Below are 17,461 nucleotides of genomic sequence, written 5' to 3'. Positions count from 1 at the left end.
GCGATTCATGGGGTCGCAAAGAGTTGGACAGGACTGAGTGACTGAACTGAACTGAACTGAACTGATGATACACACAGTTCTTAATTTTAACAAAATGAATAAAAGTAAATAAAATCTGACAGAACCCATCACTAGCAAGCCTACCCTACAAGAAACACTAAAGAGAGGACTTTGGGTTGAAATGGAAGGGCACTAGATGGTCACTGCAATTGACATTAAAAAGGAAAGAACATTGGGGACTTGCCTGGTGGTCCAGTGGTTAAGACTCTTCACTCCCAATGCAGAAGGCTCGAGTTCAATCCCTGGTCAGCTGGCATGCAGCCTGGCACAGCCAAAAAGAAAGAAAAAAATTAAAGAACATTGGGAAAGGTAAAGATAAAAGATGGAACAAATGTATTTCTCCATTTACAGACTTAAGTCGTTAGAAACAGTTTCTGTATGACCCAGAAATTCCACTTCTAGGTGGAGAAACACGTAAAACCTTGTACAAGAATGTTCACTTCACTATCATTCATAATAGTCAGAAGGTGAAAACAACCCCAATGTCCATCAGCGATAAAGGGGTGAACACAGTGTGGTCCATCCATGAAACATTACTTAGCCGTGAAAAGGAACACCACTGACGTGCTACAGTTTTCAGGAGCCTTGAAAGTCTATGCTCAGGAAAGGAAGTCAGGTTCAGAAAATCCCACACTGTCTGAGTCCATTCATAGGAAACATCCAGATAGGGAAACCCATAGACACAAATAGCAGAGCCATGGTGGCGAGGCTGGGTGTGGGGCAGAATGGATGGGATGGCTAGTGAGCACGGTTTGTGTTTGCGTGTGTGCGTGCGTGCTCAGTCACTTCAGTCATGTCTGACTCTTGGCAATCCTATGGACTGTAGTCCACCGGGCTCCTCTGTCCATGGGATTCTTCAGGCAAGAATACTGGAGTGGGTTGCCATTTCCTTCTTCAGGGAATCTTTCCTGACCCAGGGATTGAACCCAGGTCTCCTGTGGGTCCTGCATTACAGAATAATCCTTTACTGCTGAGCTACCAGGGAAGCCGGGTTTGTGTTTGTGGTCATGGAAAAGTTCTGGAACTAGAGAGGGGACGGTGTCCTTCATACAACAGTATGCACGTGCGAAATGATGCTGAATGACGCTTTTAAAGGATGAATTGCAAGGTATGTGAATTATACCTCAATTTTTTTAAATTCTGAAAGAGAGGATTGTTTTAAAAGATGACAACTATGGCTAAAATGAGCATGAATGCCAATGCATGTCCGCTGTGCTCCAGAGCCAAGGGACAGGCCTGTGCCCACCTTTGGGGAGTATGCGCCCAGGGCCGCCAGGAACTGGTCTCCTCTGCAGCTCTCAAGGAGCAGTCTAGGCTGCCCTGACCCAGACACCCTCATGCCGTGGGTGCCCTGGCATCTTGCTGCAACAGCTGCAGCTTCTTCTGGCCTTGGCTGGCCGCCAGCCCTCCCCCATGCCTGTCCCTCGGAGGCCTAATCTGCTCACATCTGCCATTGATTTCTAACTCGAAGTATGTTGTGTTTACAGTGTGGTAAGCTGAGCAGACCGCAGGAGTCAACCTTGGGGTGGGGGAGGCAGTGTGCCGGGTGCGCCTGGCCCTCGGCTACTGTGCCTGTGTCCGCAGAGTCTGACCTGGGTCCCAGGGCCTGGTGTCAGGGTACGAAGAGGCATAGAGGCGGGAGGAGGGAGCCCGGCCAGGCCCCACCGCCAGGCAGAGGCAGCCTTCAGTCTCCTTGAATCTCTCCAGCAGCTGCTTGCTATAGACTCCCACATGTAACGCATCCTCTGACTCTGAAATATTAGGGCCACCTGGCTCCCCTGTGCACCCATCACCCCAGAAGGTATGCAGCTGGGGAGACCTAGAGAATTTTGGTTCTGTGATCCCTGGCCTCCTCTTCAAGGAGGTGCTAAGACAGGCAGAGGTCTGTGCGTCTGTCCACAGCCCTCCCTGGCACACAAACATCAGGACAGATGGACGTGACTCCTGCATTCATTCCTGCAGAGGTGGGAGGGTCATCTCCCACGTACCCGAGCATGCCAGCTCCCCTGCTCAGCTAGCTGAGACCCCACCGGGACATGCCAGTCAGACTGTCAGGCTCAGGGCCAGAGATCGAGGCCTGAGTGCAGAGCAGCGGCTCAAGGTCCTGACTGCCCAGCTCAGCACCTGCCAGGACCACCTGCCCCTGCACGGGCCACTGCTGGTCTCTGAGATGCCTGCAGTAAGCCACCCTGGGCCCCCACCTTTAGGAGCCTCCCCTCATGCCCTTGGCTGGATCCGGGGCTCTTCCTTCTACAGACACTGTGGGGCAGCGGAGGATTTCAGGAGCCGAGGTTTCTGGGCCCAACTGAGCCATGAGCCAGCTGCGTCCCCACAAGTCTTATCCCCTCCAGCCGAGCCACTTGGACAGGATGACCTTAGAGGCAGCTCTGGCTCCTGAGTGCCCCCACCCCAACCCACTCGCTCTGGGCTTCCTGCCACCATATCACCGTGCCTGCACCTGGCAGAGCCATTGGACCGGACATCACAGGTCCCCCAAGCCCCAGAGCTGGTGCCAGCTTCCCCTCTGTAAGAGGCCAACTCAGAAACATGGCCTCTTCTAGGAAGATGAGCAGGGGGCTGGGATGGCGACTCTAGATGTAGAACCCACGGAGCTGGCTGCTTATGCACAAGCCAAGGACAGTGAATGGCGTGCCCAGAGGTTGTGTCCCAGCTCCAAGCTATGGCCACTGGGCCTCTGGTCACATGAATGTCCACGGCTCCGGGTTCCGGCTCCTGTGGGGTCAGACTGTCCCAGTGCCAACCGGCAGAGGGCAGTCACACCTGTTCTCCAAGGCGGCAGTCTTACGTTCCCCAGGATGTCACAGAAATGGGCTCCGACAGGAAGTGGGCTCTGGGCTCCGGCTTCCTTCACTTGGAAAAATGCACTGAAGTTTGGTCCATGCCGTGTGAAGGCCAGCGTGGTCCTTCCTGTCCTATGAACGACCCCACCGTAGGCACGTGGTGCCTGCTGGAGGCACCTGAGCTCTTCCCGCATTCTCATCCTTACGGAGAACTTGCCGAGTTCACCTGGGCAAGTGCATTAGCTTGACTGTGAACATGTGCACCAGTGGGGACTAAATACCATCTTAAATCTGGAGAACTGTTGGAAGCCGGTCATCTCAGGGGAGCAGTGCCTGCTGAGGCAGATGGCAGGGGGCTGGGGGGTGGCAGTCCTGGGGCGGGGGCATCAGCCCAGAAGAGGAGCACACACCACAGAGCCCACCTGGGGACAGCTGGAGGGGACAGGAGACAGGGACAAGGCCACAAGCCACCTTGGCCTGAGTGACAGGTGGGCTGTGCTGAGACTGTACCTGAGCTTTGGGCTCTGCCTTTCCACAAAGAACTCAGAGAAGGAACGCACACGTTCCCAGACCAGGGCCTGAGACGCCTGTTGAGACCCTGCTCACACCACTGCCCGCAGGACTGGTGCCGAGCGAGCGGGCAGAGGGCCCCGTTCTCTCTGCGCCATTGGAGGAAGCAGTTAGGGCCACTTGGAGAGACTTTATTTCTTGGAAAACATCACAGCACAGATCTGCTTGCTCTTGCAGTGTTTGCAAATATCATAGAATAATTGGAAATTACCCTTGCCCGGAAAAAATTTCACACAATCAGCTCTCTCGCCAAGAACTTCTGGAGAAAGAAAGAAACAGGGAAAGTCCAGGCCACGCTCATCTGAAGATCCAGGCCCGTGGCGGAGCTCCGGTTTCATTCTAGTGCAGTTTTAAAAACCCAGGCGCCTCTGGGCCATGGTCCCCTGAGACTGGAGCTGTGTCTGGCCACCTTCCTGATTTCCGAGTGTGTCCTGGGTGGGCTGGATCACCCTGCGTCCCCAGCAGGCCCCAGATCTCACGACAGCCCCCCACCCCCACCACACTCCCTGCCTGGGAGGGTTGCCCAGGGAGTTACTCTAGGGCCAGAGCAGGAGACAGCAGGACACTGCTGACCACACAAGGGCCCTGAACACCTCTGCTTAGAAGTGAGACACTCTCTTCTGGGCCAAAGCAGGCTGATAGCCATGGCAGAGCAGACAGGAAATGCAGCCAGCAAGGAGGGGGCTTGGGTGCCTGTGACAGCCCTAATCGCTCCAAGCTGAGGCCTCTGGGACCCCCTGCTGCCCAAGAGACGTCAGCACAGCCGGGGGTTTGGACTCTGCCCCCCAGGACCAGACAGAGAGAATGGGGCAGGGGGTGCATGCGGAAGAGACAGGGTAGGTGGGGCCTGGGTTCAGAGCAGCTCAACTTGAAAAGGCCAGATTGCCACCTGGAGAACAACAGTCCACAGGGTCAGGGAGCCACAGTGGACCAGGAGGAAGGTGGGGTTTGAGGCTGATTGGTACCTGGAGGGAAGGGGTGGGGTCTCAGAGAGCCTGTGGTCACTCCCCAGAGCCTGTGGTCACTTCCCACATGAAGGACGCTTCTGACCCTGAGCCTTAATGCAGCCGGGACATGGTTGACCCAGGAGGAGCCCACGGGGCCACAGCCAAGCCCAACCTGGACCCCAGCCCCCAGGGTCACCCCTGGCACGTCCTCGCTCCTTCAGGAAAGCCCTCTTATGACGACCTCGCTGGGTGTCCCACGTGGCGAGGACACAGCCAGCATGCAGCTGTGCGTGCACCTGCCGCTCAGGGGCCCACCATGAGCCGGGAAACGTAACTGTGATGAGAAAAAGAGAAAGTATTGCCAAAATTCCAACAAGCCGATGGGAAATTAACTTATCAAAATGCCATTTAGGCACAGCTTTGCAGAAACACAGCTCAGAACTCGCTGGATGGATGCTTCCACTGCCTTTGTTCAAACTCCTCGTGGTCCTTCCCACCGGCGCAGCGCCAAGCCCAGACCCGCCGCGTCCAGGCCCCCGACGGGCCTGAAGGCTGCGGGCAGGAGACAGGGTGGCACCATGCGTCCGGGGGTCCACTGGCCACTGTCCTGGGTCTCACTCCGCTGCCCACACTGTGGAGGCATCTGGAAAGTGAGGTCACCGTGGACGGAGCGACAGGGCTGCTCTTTCTGCCTGTCCTTGACCTCTCACTGTCTCCAGCTTCAGTGCCAAAAGGAGACTGGCCCGGTGCCCCCGGCCCCCCTGGTCAAGGACAGTGGTGCCTGTGGGAGGGCTTCTAATCAACTGTGTTGGCGAGGCCAAGCCTTGAAGCTGGCACTGGCCGGAGTCCCAGAGACCCTCCTGGTTCACCGGCCTGCAAGGCTCCCATCGTAATTCCTCCAGTCCTTAGGGGAAACCCCAGGATGCAAAGACGCGAATCAGAAAGCCACACACAAGTGGGGCTGAAGAGACGGAGTGGAGCTGGCCTCTGCCGGGCAGCTGGGGGCGCAGGTGGCAGGCTGCCTTTTTGTTGTTGTTCAGTTGCTAAGTCGTGTCCACCTCTTTGCAACCCCGTGGCAGGCCATCTACACCCACACAAACTCCCATCCCCTGCCGTGATCACGCTGGAGAAAGTGGCCAGATGCTGTGGCATCCTGACACCCATGTCCAGCACCTGTGGACACTGGTTCAAATCCAACAATCCTGTATTTGCGACGTTTTTAAAGAAAAGAGCATTTGGGGTCACTGAAGTCAAGGGAGCATCGAGGGCATCCTCAGGACCTAAGAAACCCAACGAGAATCCAGTTAGAGAGAGGAGGTGCCTGAATGCCTGGCAGCTGGTCTCTTCCTGGGCAGAAAGGGACCTTGCCCACCCCCACCCCCCACCACCACGTCTGCAGGAGAGGGGCAGGCGAGGCGGGAGGCTGGACTGAGAAGTCCCTTCTCAGATTTTAAACAATAAGAAGAAAGTGAGGAAGAGTTAAGGTGTAGTTTTTTAAAGATCTCTGCCCTATATTTTCCACTGTTGGCTGTTCTAAAGAAGCATTATCAAAATATGTTCATAAGACACTGGCCTCGTGAAATTTTCCCCCAAAATTAAAACACCAATTAGTTTGAGAATCCTGCTGCCACCCCCCTCCCCTGAGGTTCAGAGTTCGCATTGGCCCATTAAAGGCACTGCTAAGGCTGCTGCAGGGCCTGTTTTCAACCTTGCCTAACTCTGCATCCCCCAAACTAATTTGGCCAAAGAATCCACTTTTCACCTAACAGCTGATACTGACCCAGAGCTCCTGACACTGACTTTGAATGAAGTTGCATCAGAATAACAGCACAGAGGGTGAGTCAGACAGGTCCTGGCCTCCTGATGGTGGCTTCCTTCAGAACAGGACTTTGAAACCTCCCTCATATGTGGGCCACATGATGGCTGTTTCTCCACTTCTCTAGGCTCTGGGCTGGATGGTGCCCCTTCTCCCAGCAGAGAAAAGTGAACACCAAGCCTGGAAACACAGAAGAGAGACAGTCAGAGGAGGAAAGTGAAAGTGCTAATCACTCAGTCATGTCCGACTCTATGCAACCCCGTGGACTGTAGCCCACCAGGCTCCTCTGTCCACGGAATTCTCCAGGCAAGAATACTGGAGTGGGTAGCCATTCCCTTCTCCAGAGGATTTTCTCAACCCAGGAATCGAACCCTTGTCTCCTACATTGCGGGTGGATTCTTTACAATCTGAGTCATCAGACTGTAGCCCCCCAAACAGCGTGAAGTGTGGCTACAGGAAGGCAGGGCCAGCAGTGGGCAGACGGACCCAGGTGACAGGACACAGGGCCCTGCCCCATGCTGAGGGGGCCTGTGACACCCGTTCTGAGTGTCCCCGTCCTGAGTGGGTGGGCTCAGCCCTTGTGTGTGTGGTGGGCAGGGCTCGCAGAGCTGCTCAACAGCGGGCGTGGCTCTTCTTACAGATGGGAGGGCTGGGGAGACCAACAAGGTGGGGGTGTGAACCCAGCTCAGGACAGGCCCACAGGCAAGATGCCCCCCAACTGGCCTCTCTTCACCTCAGACACTCAGCCTCTGTGATCCTAAACATTCCAGATGCCCAGACATGCCAGCAGCCAGATGGGCAGGTGGGCAGCCAGTGCACCCCAAACCTGAGGTTGCTAACGCCCCTATCATGGGCTGAGCTGTGCCCCCAAAAGCTGATGGTGAAGCCTCCAACCCTAGGGACTCAGAACAGGGCTGTATTAGGAAATAGGGCCTTTAAAAGGTTAAAGGTTAAAATGATATCATATCACTAGGGGGGCACTCAGGCCAACAGGGATGGTGTCCTCGTAAGAAGAGGTGAGGATACAGACACGCACAGAGGGGTGGCCTGAGTTGCTTGTCTTGCATCATTAAGCCATTTGGGGTTTCTGCAGGCAAGGTGGGGGGCCCAGACCCTGGGCCGAGGTTATTTGGCCCCAGCTCTGGGCCGTGTGGCCCCCACACCCTCACCTGCTCCTCCAGCGATAAAGCAAACGCCTTCTCTGAGATGCACCTGACTGGGTACAAAATAGCTCGAGAGTCACTCTCCCGGTTCTAGCCGTGCCCCCTCCCCCAGCCCGAAACCAGCAGGAAGAGAGGAGGCGGCTGTCACCTCGTCAGGGTCCTTGCTGCAGTGTCAATGAGTATGGAGACCGCAGGTCCTCAGGAACGTGGCAGGGGGCGGCGGGCACTGGGGAGGCTCCAAGGCCGTGTGGTCCAGCCCCTGCAGATGAGGGAAACTGGAGTTGAGGGGGGACATCCCCAAACACTCTTTTGGGGTGAGCTTCCCCCTCTGGAGCCCTCATCTGCCCCTACAGCTTCCCCCAAAGAAGCCAAGCAGCACTTGATGGGGGCCCGCCTCCAGCCAGGACAGCTGGGGTTCTGCTGGACCCCACATCCAGGACCCTCGGGAAGCGGGGCCAGGTCAGCGAGTCCCCACGCCATCACCAGGCAGCTGGCCTGCGCAGGGCAGCTCCGTGGAGAGGGGGCAGGGGAAGGTAGGTGGGGGGAGGCTGAGTCCCCACGGTTGCCATCACCGGCCTCAGAGACACCTCTCACGGCACTGGTCACACCCATGGGAGGCTGGGGCTAGGAGAGCCAGGTGCCAGCCCAGCCAGGTTTCTGGGGCTCATGGCCTTGGCTTCAGATCACCTCTCCATCTGTGGGGGCTGAGGGGGGCAGGGCCCAACCAGCACCCAGAGCTGGCAGCACCCAGAGCACCCGGCCGTTCCAGCAGCCAGGAGAGGCCAGGCCTGATGCCCACCTGGAGCCGGGGCATCTGAGCCTTGGGCACCCCCAGCCCTCTGCAGTGGCCCCTCCTCTGCTGGCCTCGGGGTGGCCGTGGGTCCAGGGCACCAGGAGGGAGGCGCCTGAGGCTGGCAGAGGCCAGCAGACTCAGGGCTGCAGTTCCCTGTGTCCCCGTCCCCAGGCCCCAGGCAGGGGTTGGGGGCCCCTTCAAGTCCTGGGGTACCTCCCACAGCCTCCCTTGCTGAGCCAGGGGCCGTGGCCTGCAGGGGCTTTGTCTGTTTGCGGCCAAACTGCCCCCGTGGCCGCTCGCCCAGGGCTGGCTCCTGACCCCCGTGGCCCTCTTCCTCCCCACACCAGTGTGTCCTCAGGAACCAACGATTCTAGGCAGGAGGCAAGCGCGCAGGGCTGACACCCCAGCTCCTAGCTCAGAGGCGAGATCCAGGTGACAGCATCACCAAGTCCTCAGCTGCCTGCAAAGCTGAAAACCCAGACTAAAAATAAAAGGTGTTTCACCCGGATGCGCCCAGCACCAGGCCTGTGATGATGCCCCCACCACAGAGAGATCCCGAGCTCCTCCAGGTCACACAGGGACGGCGAGGAGAACTCACCCACAACCCATCCAGGTTAGAGGCTGGAAGGCTTGGCCTCCAACCGCCCAGCGGCTCCTGGCCTCCCCGCACCCCCGGGGCCCATAGCCCGGCCTCCCCAGAAACACCACTAGAGCATGCTCTCCCTGACTTGCATGCTGGCCAAGGGGTCTCGCACCCACCGCACTTGAGAATCACCCGGAAGAGGTCTCAGATCTGGATTTCTGTTTCCACCCAGCCCCAGGGAACCCATACCCCAGGCCCAAGGTGGCCTGCACGCAGCTGGGAGCCACGGCCTTGGACAGACTCCAGGGCCCCAAATCTCCTCCTTCACCATGAGTATTGGCCACCAGGCACCACACCATGAGAAGGCCACCGGACACTGCAGCCCCTGCCCCTCCCCTCCCCCAAGGGGAGCCCCCCCAATCCCCGCCCCCCACTGAGCCACCTAGCCCTGGGAGCACAGTGTGCGCAGAGCACTTCACTGTTTACAGACCCTTGCTCACCCCTCCCATCTCTGTCTGGTGGGCAGAGCAGACGGTGCCCCCTGAGCCCACCCACAGGAGCCCTCCACCCCCTGGCTGCTTCAACCTGCCCAGGGCTGTGGCCTCAGCAGATGGCTTAAGCTGAGTGGGGTGGCTTGGGTGCACAATGGGAACAGGTCAAATTCCAAGAAGCAGAGAGGGCTACGTGGGCACAGCCTCCTCTTAACTCTCAGCAGGACTGAGATTTAGAAGGAAATCTGTGGCTTTCTAAAGAATGTTCTACGTGAATCCTGCAGGACTTGGGTCAGGAGCCCCTGCTGCCTAAGGACATTGCCCTCCTCCCTGTGAGGGGGTCAGGGGCGGGGAGGGGAGAGGCCACAGACCTACCTCTGAGGGCAAGGTCCCCTCCCCCACATCACAGCTGGGCTTGGAGGGATGTTGGAAGCGAGGCACCTCCAAGGAGCTTGCCTGGGGAGCGGATGCCTGAGGCCAGCCCTGCAGGGGCAGCTCTGCCCCCGACCAGAGCCCGCAAAGCCCCCACAATGCACATGCGCCAGCCCCACCCAGAAGGCCCCAGGTCACAGAAGCAGCACATGAAGTCTTGGGTCCCTGCTCTTCCTTTCTCCAGCCCAGAGCTGGCCCCGGCCACACTCCACCCCACCCACTCACCCTGCCTGCTCTGGCTGGGGTTGGGCCCCCAGACTCAGGCTGCAGGCTGCCGTGCTCAGGGCCTTTGCACATGCAGAGGAGCTTCCCACAAGCCGGCTGGTGAGCTCAGGCCCCAGCGGCTCCAGCTGTCCTGGCTGTGGCCCCCAGCAGCTTCTTGTTTTCCTTCCTCTCCAGGGAGACAGGCTGTTCCTGCTGCTTCCAGAAAGTGTGTTTGTTATTTGTTCCTGGAAACACCATCTGATTAAACAGGCTCTGTCTGGACCTGCCAGTCAAAGGCAGCAGCTCACGTGGGCCCCTTGAGGCAGATGGCGGGGCCACTCAGTCCTCCAGGTTGGGAGCGGCTCTAAACAGGAAATGGCAGAGCTAGGGGGACCCTCCCTTAGAGCATGGCTCCCCCGGCATCAACTGCTGCAGAATCCCCCTCTGCAGGTCATCAACCCTCAAGCAAACAGACACCAGGACCCAGGAGCTCAAGAGCAAGCACACACAAACATGTGTACACACACATGTGCAAGGGGCACGTGTGAGCCTGCACGCATGTGAATGCACTGTGTACGCATATTTGGACACACACATACGAGTATACATATACACTCGTGCACACACTCAGAGGCCCCAGTCTCAGCAGCAGGGCGCAGTTGTAGGAATATCAACTTAACACCTAATAAACAATTGAGCAGAAATGTAAATCATTAATAAAGTCTCCTAAACAAAAGTCAAGTGGGAATTCTGTTTATAGCATGCAGGAATGCAGAATCACTGACTAAACACCCAGCCTCTTGTGCTTGACAGCCGCCCCCAGTCACCCCTCTTCCCCTCCCCAGATGTCCTGAGCCATCCCACCTATAGCCCGCAGCCCTGGGGACACAGGCAGAGACCTGGCCCTGTGCTTGAACAGATGGGGACCCTCAGGGAGGGCCCAGGTTTCCCCTGGGTCAGTCACTGGCTGGCCAAGACTCCCTCCAGAGTCTCAGAATCTCCAGGACTCATCTAAGGGCGGAAAAAGATCATCCCAGCCCCAGGGTTCCCTGGCGGCATCACCATGGGCAGAGTCCAGTGCTCATGACCACATGGCACCTCACACCTCTTCGTAGTACATGGCCAGCAGGGGCTGCGTGGTTCACTCCACTGCACCTGGAGTTCCGTCATCCCCATGGTGTTCCGTGGTGCCTGACTTGGGTTTTGTAGCCTGAATGGTAGCTTGACATGCCCACTGGGGATGGGGCATGTATGGGGATGGGATAGGTGTGGGGAGGGGGCAGGTGTGGGGAGGGGCAGGTGTAAGGATGGGACAGGTATGGGGGGGACAGGTGTAGGGAGGGGGCAGGTGCAGGGGATGGGGCATGGTATGGGGATGGGACAGGTGTGGGGGGGCAGGTGTGGGGATGGGACAGGTACAGGGGAGGGGGCAGGTCTGGGGAGGGGGGGTGTGGGGAGGGGGTAGGTGCAGGGGAGGGGGCAGCCGTGGGGCTGGGATATGTGTGGGGAGGGGGCAGGTGTGGGGAGGGGGTAGGTGTGGGGATGGGACAGGTACAGGGGAGGGGGCAGGTGTGGGGAGGGGGTAGGTGCAGGGGAGGGGGCAGCTGTGGGGCTGGGATATGTGTGGGGAGGGGGCAGGTGTGGGGAGGGGGCAGGTGTGGGGAGGGGGTAGGTGCAGGGGAGGGGGCAGGTGTAGGGAAGGGGCAGATGCAGGGGATGGGGCATGGTATGGGGATGGGACAGGTGTGGGGAGGGGGCAGGCATGGGGCTGGGATATGTGTGGGGAGGGGGCAGGCATGGGGAGGGGATATGCGTGGGGAGGGGGCAGGTGTGGGGAGGGGGCAGGCCTGGGGCTGGGATATGTGTGGGGAGGGGGCAGGCATGGGGAGGGGGCAGGCGTGGGGCTGGGATATGTGTGGGGAGGGGGCAGGTGCAGGTGAGGGGGCAGGTGTGGGGAGAGGGTAGGTGCAGGGGAGGGGGCAGGTGTGGGGAGGGGGTAGGTGCAGGGGAGGGGGCAGGTGTAGGGAGGGGGCAGATGCAGGGGATGGGGCATGGTATGGGGATGGGACAGGTGTGGGGAGGGCAGGTGTGGGGAGGGGGCATGTCTGGGGAGGGGGCAGGTCTGGGGAGGGGGCAGGTGTGGGTACTAGGACAGGCGTGGGGCTTGGGCAGGTGTGGGAGTCAGGAGAGGAGGAGGGGAGGGATGCACAGAGCCTGCCTGGGTTCTGGAGCCTCTGGGCAGGGCTGGGATCCAGGGAAACCCCTTGGTCCCAGGAGAGGCATCGGAAAGGGCAGTTGGGGGTGGGGGAGGGTGACGAGTGAGGCCAGGATGAAGTCCCAGGAGACATTGGCAAGCAAGGGGCCTAGGGCCATGAGTGAGGACACCCTGAACGGCCAGGCCCCAGGGTGGGCTTGGGGAGAGGAAGGAGGAGACGGGGGTGGGCCTGGCCAGGGGTCGAGGGGCTTGCGCCGGACAGGAGCCGGGTATGCATGGACACACTGGCTGGGGCCTGGCTGGGCTGGGGAGCTCGGGGCTGCAAGGCAGCCAGCTCCAGGGAAGGTCAAGGTCGGCCTCCGCCTCGGGGGGCCGAGGGTTGGCTGTGGTGGGACAGGGCTGGGGCAGCCTGCTGGGCTCTGGCTGCTGAAGCCACCCCTCACTCAGGTGTCCAGGACTCTGGGGTATGAGCTATCTGTCCCCACCTCACAAATTGCCCCAAAAGCAGCAGCTTCACACAGCCGCTCGCCTGGTCTCCATGGTTTCTGGCTGCTCCGCCTGAAGGTTGGAGGCCAGAGGGTCCGTTTCCAGGACACGAGTTGGCCGAAGCCTCACGGTGCACCTGCCCACAGCTGCCTGTCTCCTCCCGTTGTGTGGGGGCTGCACGGCCTCCCAGAGCCCGGTGTGGACAGGGTCGCGTGACTGTCTGTCCCGAGGCCACAGCGCCGTGGGGGCCATGCCAGCAGGCTCTCGTGAGCTGGGGACCCGGGCCTCAGGCTCCCCTCAGTGGAAGAGGGGCCCGACCTCCCTGAGCCTCGGCGTCCTTGTGTGTGACCCAGGACAACGGTGGCATTTACATCAAGGGGCCAGAAGGAATCCAGGAAGACGGCACACGACGACCTTCGGTCCAGAGCTGGGGATGGGGAACACCTGATGCCTCCTGTGTTAACTCCCATGGGCCGCAGTTCCAGAGGTGAGCCACGGAGGATGCCTGGCCACATTTCACCCCTTTGAGGCCACTGTCTGTGAGGGCCCTGTAGGGGCGCCTGGAACTGGGAGCCCCAGAGTCTTGACCGGCAGCAGAAACACTCCAGGGCTCGGAGTGTGACCACCCCTGGGCTGAGGTCACACTCACATTTTTCAGGATGCACATAGTGCAAATAAAACCAAAATATTATTACAAGGCTAAGTCCTGTTTTACAGCTGCCTTTAATATATGACAGTCTTGTTCAGCTTCATACAAACAACTTTCGCTTTGCTCCGAGCAGCTGTGTGTCTCTGCTCGCGGCCCCGGAGCCGGGCCGACGCCAAGAGGCAGAGGGAGAGGAGCCACAGCAGGGACGAGGGTCCCCAGCCAAGGGCCCGCCCCCGATGCTCCCCTCAAGGGCTCCAGAGAGACCCCTGCTTCCTCCAGGGGGCTCAGCCAGCCGAGCTTGGTTCTGGGGCGCAGGTGGGGGAACAGTGCCTGGTTTCCTTCAGGACAGGGGCCCTGTGTTGGGGGCCTGACATGTGGCCGTGGACTCCCAAGGCACCTGGACACCTGACATCTGTAGACAGCTGTCCCGGCCAGGATGGGCAGGGCGGCTGGGACTCACCCTGGTGCGGTGCCTTTGGGCACTAGCCGTGGGCTCAGGCCCCCAGTTCGGCTGGCCCTGGATGAGGTGCCGTGGTCTTTCCCGGCCCTCGTGGCTCTTCAGGCCTCCAGACGCCTGGCCATCAGAGCCCTGGCTCTCTTCCCAAACCACTGCGTGATTACTCGGCCATGGGAAACAACCAATCCCTGGGCGGCCAGTGACCCCTGCTCTGTCCTGGGGGCCCAGCTCCCTGTGCCGCAGTCGAATCTTTCTCCTTGTTGGAAACGGCAGGATGAGCCAAGAACCAAAGCCCCCACCAGTGCCTGGAAAGCACAGCAAGGAAGGAGCTCCTGGCAGCATAGAGGTCCTGGGGGAGCGAGTGGGGGGTGCCCCTCCCCTGACGGCCGCCCAGGGGAGACACCCGACTCACCAGAGGCAGCTCCCCGGGGACGTTCAAGGTCTCAGGAGTACCAATTCTATGGTTTTTCTACTTGCCAAACCAGCCACTTTCCCCTTTTTTCACATATTTCTGCTGCTTCCTTGGGCTTCGGGCTGTCTTATTTTTCTTCCCTCCAGTCTGGAATTGAAAGCTTAGTTCATGTATTTTTTATTCTCTCTTGTGTATAATGAAAACACTTACAGTGATAAGTTCTCCTCCGAGTGCATTTCTGGCTGCCTTCTGAAGCTTCCCTGGGGAGTGTCCTCTGCGCTGCTCTTTTCCAGGCCTCCGTCATGCCCCATGGCTCCCCCTGGGGCTCAAGGCTCTCTGAACATCTGTTCTTTTTGCATGCTCTCTGAGTGTGGCTCTAGGGCTTCCCAGGTGTCTCAGCGGTAAAGAAGCTGCCTGCAATGCAGGAGACACGTGTTCGATCTCTGGGTCCAGAAGAGCCCCTTGAGAAGGAAATGGTTACCCACTCTTCTTGCCTGGAGAATTCCATGGACAGAGGAGCCTGGCAGGCTACAGTCCAGGGAATCACAAAGAGTTGGACACAACTTAGCACACACACGTGAGCTGAGTGCGACTCAGGTTGATTTTGGCTCCACCGTGCGTGTTGGAGAACTCAGAGCTCACGGAATCTCTTCTACAGGCCTGGTGTACGTTTCCCACACCCCAGGTGCTGCCTCTAACAGGGACAGACAGGAGCAGCCAGACTTTCAGCATGAAAGTACCCAAGGGAGCCTCTGTTTCCTGGAAGCACGTCTGATCTGCTGTTTCTTTCTTGCAGAAAATTCTTATTTCCCAATATTCCTGGCAGCCCTGCTGGTGGTGCCCTGCCCTGGCCTCAGCGACGACCTGTGTCTTCTCCTAGGTCTCCCCGGTGGGAACCAGGAGGAGGCGTATCTGTCACACGACGCTAGGTTCTGCTGCTGTGACAAACACTCCCAAGGTCGCAGCCTCACAGTCAGGCTGGACCCTGGCTGGCACAGCAAGGCCACTGTGAACCAGCCACCCTCATACAGGACTAAGCTGGGGGACAGGCCACCATCTGCAGCGCTGGGGGTGACCACACAGCTCAGTGCGTGGCATGCAGGGTCGCCCCGACTCTGGAAGCTGCCCCCACAGTGCTGTGTGTTACATGCTGTCATGTCCAGATCAAGTCTGGGGCTGTCCCAACCCCAGGGAGCAGAGGACAAAGGCCCACCTTGAGCCAGGGGAGGAGGGGGCTCAGTGCACAGCCTCAGGACGGACCATAGGGGCTCTCTACCACAGAGACAAGGACAGAAGGGGCGGGTGCCCTACCTGCACCCCAGTCACGAGGAGCTGCTTCTAGGCCACCCACAGAGGCGAGCTTTGAGGTTCCATCGTGCTGGGAGTGTTGGTGATTGGCTAGTCATGTCTGTCCTGATGTGGCCAGGGCACTGGTGCCCACTGTTCACTGGACTTGGAAAATTCCTTGCGAAACAGGTTTTGTCACATGATGACAAGGGACACCAGCAGGCTCCAGAGGCCAAGCAGGAGGGGAGGGCCCTGGTTAGGGACCTTGTGGGACCCCAGAGCAGGTGGCGGTCCCAACATAGCCATCTGCTCCTTCTGAGATGTTGGGACCGGGACATCAGCCAGACAACAGGACATCCAAGGGGCGGGCCAGGGTGGCTGTGCAGGATCCACCCCAGGGGGAGTTCAGGGTGGGGGCCAGACCAGGACAAAGCCCTGCCTGGGATTCCAGGGGAGCCTGAAGCAGAAGGGGCTGAGGCCCAGCCCCTCCCTCTGTAGGGAGCAGGGCGAGGTCCAGCCTCGGGGTCAGGGTGGGACAGGGGCTAGAGGAAACGCCCCCTCCCCAGTCCACCAAGAGGAAGCTTGTGGACACTGTGGAAAGCTTCCTGGGGACCCACAAGAAAGTCTCGTGGTTCAAAAGCAGTGCCCCACCTCTCGGCTTCGGGAAGGAGCCAGGGAAGGGTGCAGGTCACGTGTGAACAGAGCAGACAAGCTGTGACCCCAGGAATGCAAAGCCGTGTGGCGCGTGGAAAACTGATCGCGCCATCCACCCCCCAGCGGGAAAAGTAATAACAAAAACACATGACTCTGAGCAGGAGCCAAGAAGGAATTCAGTAAAACTCAGCATCTCCGGGAGAAGTGCTCGAGAGAGGAACAGGGGGCTTCCTTCCTATTCGGAGCGGAGCGAGGGCAAGAGCAAACACCTACCTTGTGCCTGCAGCGTCTGCTTCTAAACTGAAGTGTCAGCCCCTGTAGTTACAACACAGGTGCGGCTTTTAAACACGTCCTCCACCAGAACAGGAGCAAGCCCACCCACCCTGATTGCAGTCCAGACCCTTACAATGTAACTGAATGTTAACATGTTGTTACAACATTAAATATGTAAGAAGCAACTCCTAAGCCTCGGATGAGGCAGGCGAAGCTGGCTGTGTCCGGTCAACACAGTCAGAGCGAGTACGTATCCTGGTGACTTCAGAACTCGGTGAAGTGACTCCAACAGGACACACACGAGACCCTGGGATGGGACCCCAGGGATGCTTGATGACACTCAGACGTGTAGCCTCAGGCAGGAAGAGCTAACAGTGGACGGGAATCCACTGGGTCAAGTCTGTAAGCTTCTCCTGGAAGAGCCTGGGACCCAGGGCAGGGGGGCCCCAAAGAGGACAGCAGGTCAGCCTGACCTGACTCTGGGAAAGGAGCCCTGGGGTCCACCCAGGGGACAGGAGGAGGGCAGCCAGGGAGGGAAGGAGGGTGGGTCTGCCCAAGGGGCTACAGGCAGGCTCCACGAAGGAGGTGGCCTGGCAGGGGCTCAGGAGACCAGCCCAGCAGGCAGACTCTCCTGTGGCCAGGCAGGAAACCCAGGGGCACTGTCACAGTGACCAGGCCCCAGAGGGCCTGTGCGTGAGCAGAGCCCTGGGCCACAGGTCGAGTGGACGGGGCCTTCGGGAAGACAGCTGGGCCACCTGAGTGGGGCTGGGGCAAGGACAGGGCCATGCCCAGCTCCTCCCCAGGATATGGCCTAGCCATAGCTGAGGTCTCTGCAGGCCCAGAGCAGTGTCCCAGACCTGCCTGGTGTCCAAATCTCAACTCACCCCCCACACAGAGGTGCAAGAGCCTTGCTCTCCATAGCAGAGACTGTCCCTGCCTGCCCAGCTCCCCTGGAGTCTAGGGAGGGCACATAACCCAGTCCTGGCCAGTGAGCTGAGAAGGGACATCCCTGGGTGGGACTCTGAGGAGACCTTAAAATGGGAGTAGAGCAGGTTTCCCCATTCCTCTTGCTGTTTTCCCTCTGCCTCTCCCCCTTTCCTGCCTGGAGTGTGACGTGATGGCTGGGGCACTGGCAGCTTCATTAGCACCAGGATGAGTAGAGGACAGT

The 17,461-nt window shown here is 59.1% G+C and overlaps 1 long non-coding RNA gene across 3 annotated transcripts; it reads right to left on the bottom strand.

Moving 5' to 3' along the window:
* Positions 1 to 281: 281 nt before the first annotated feature.
* Positions 282 to 14,463, bottom strand: LOC113895910. Of its 3 annotated transcripts, none has more exons than XR_003511949.1 (4): positions 9,882 to 10,058; positions 7,506 to 7,616; positions 6,159 to 6,374; positions 282 to 322 (listed from the first exon to the last, which is right to left on the bottom strand). It is a non-coding gene; the product is annotated as an uncharacterized LOC113895910 (long non-coding RNA). The 3 variants fall into 3 exon arrangements; XR_003511950.1 differs by lacking the exons at positions 282 to 322; positions 9,882 to 10,058 and adding exons at positions 3,553 to 5,658; positions 14,080 to 14,463; XR_003511948.1 differs by lacking the exon at positions 282 to 322 and adding an exon at positions 3,553 to 5,658.
* Between the last annotated feature and the right edge of the window lie 2,998 nt (positions 14,464 to 17,461).

The sequence above is a fragment of the Bos indicus x Bos taurus genome, chromosome 1 (genome assembly GCF_003369695.1).
Source record: "Bos indicus x Bos taurus breed Angus x Brahman F1 hybrid chromosome 1, Bos_hybrid_MaternalHap_v2.0, whole genome shotgun sequence".
Lineage (NCBI taxonomy): Eukaryota > Metazoa > Chordata > Mammalia > Artiodactyla > Bovidae > Bos > Bos indicus x Bos taurus.
The sequence above is the reverse complement of the archived record's forward strand: the minus strand, read 5'-3'. Positions and strand labels throughout refer to the sequence as shown.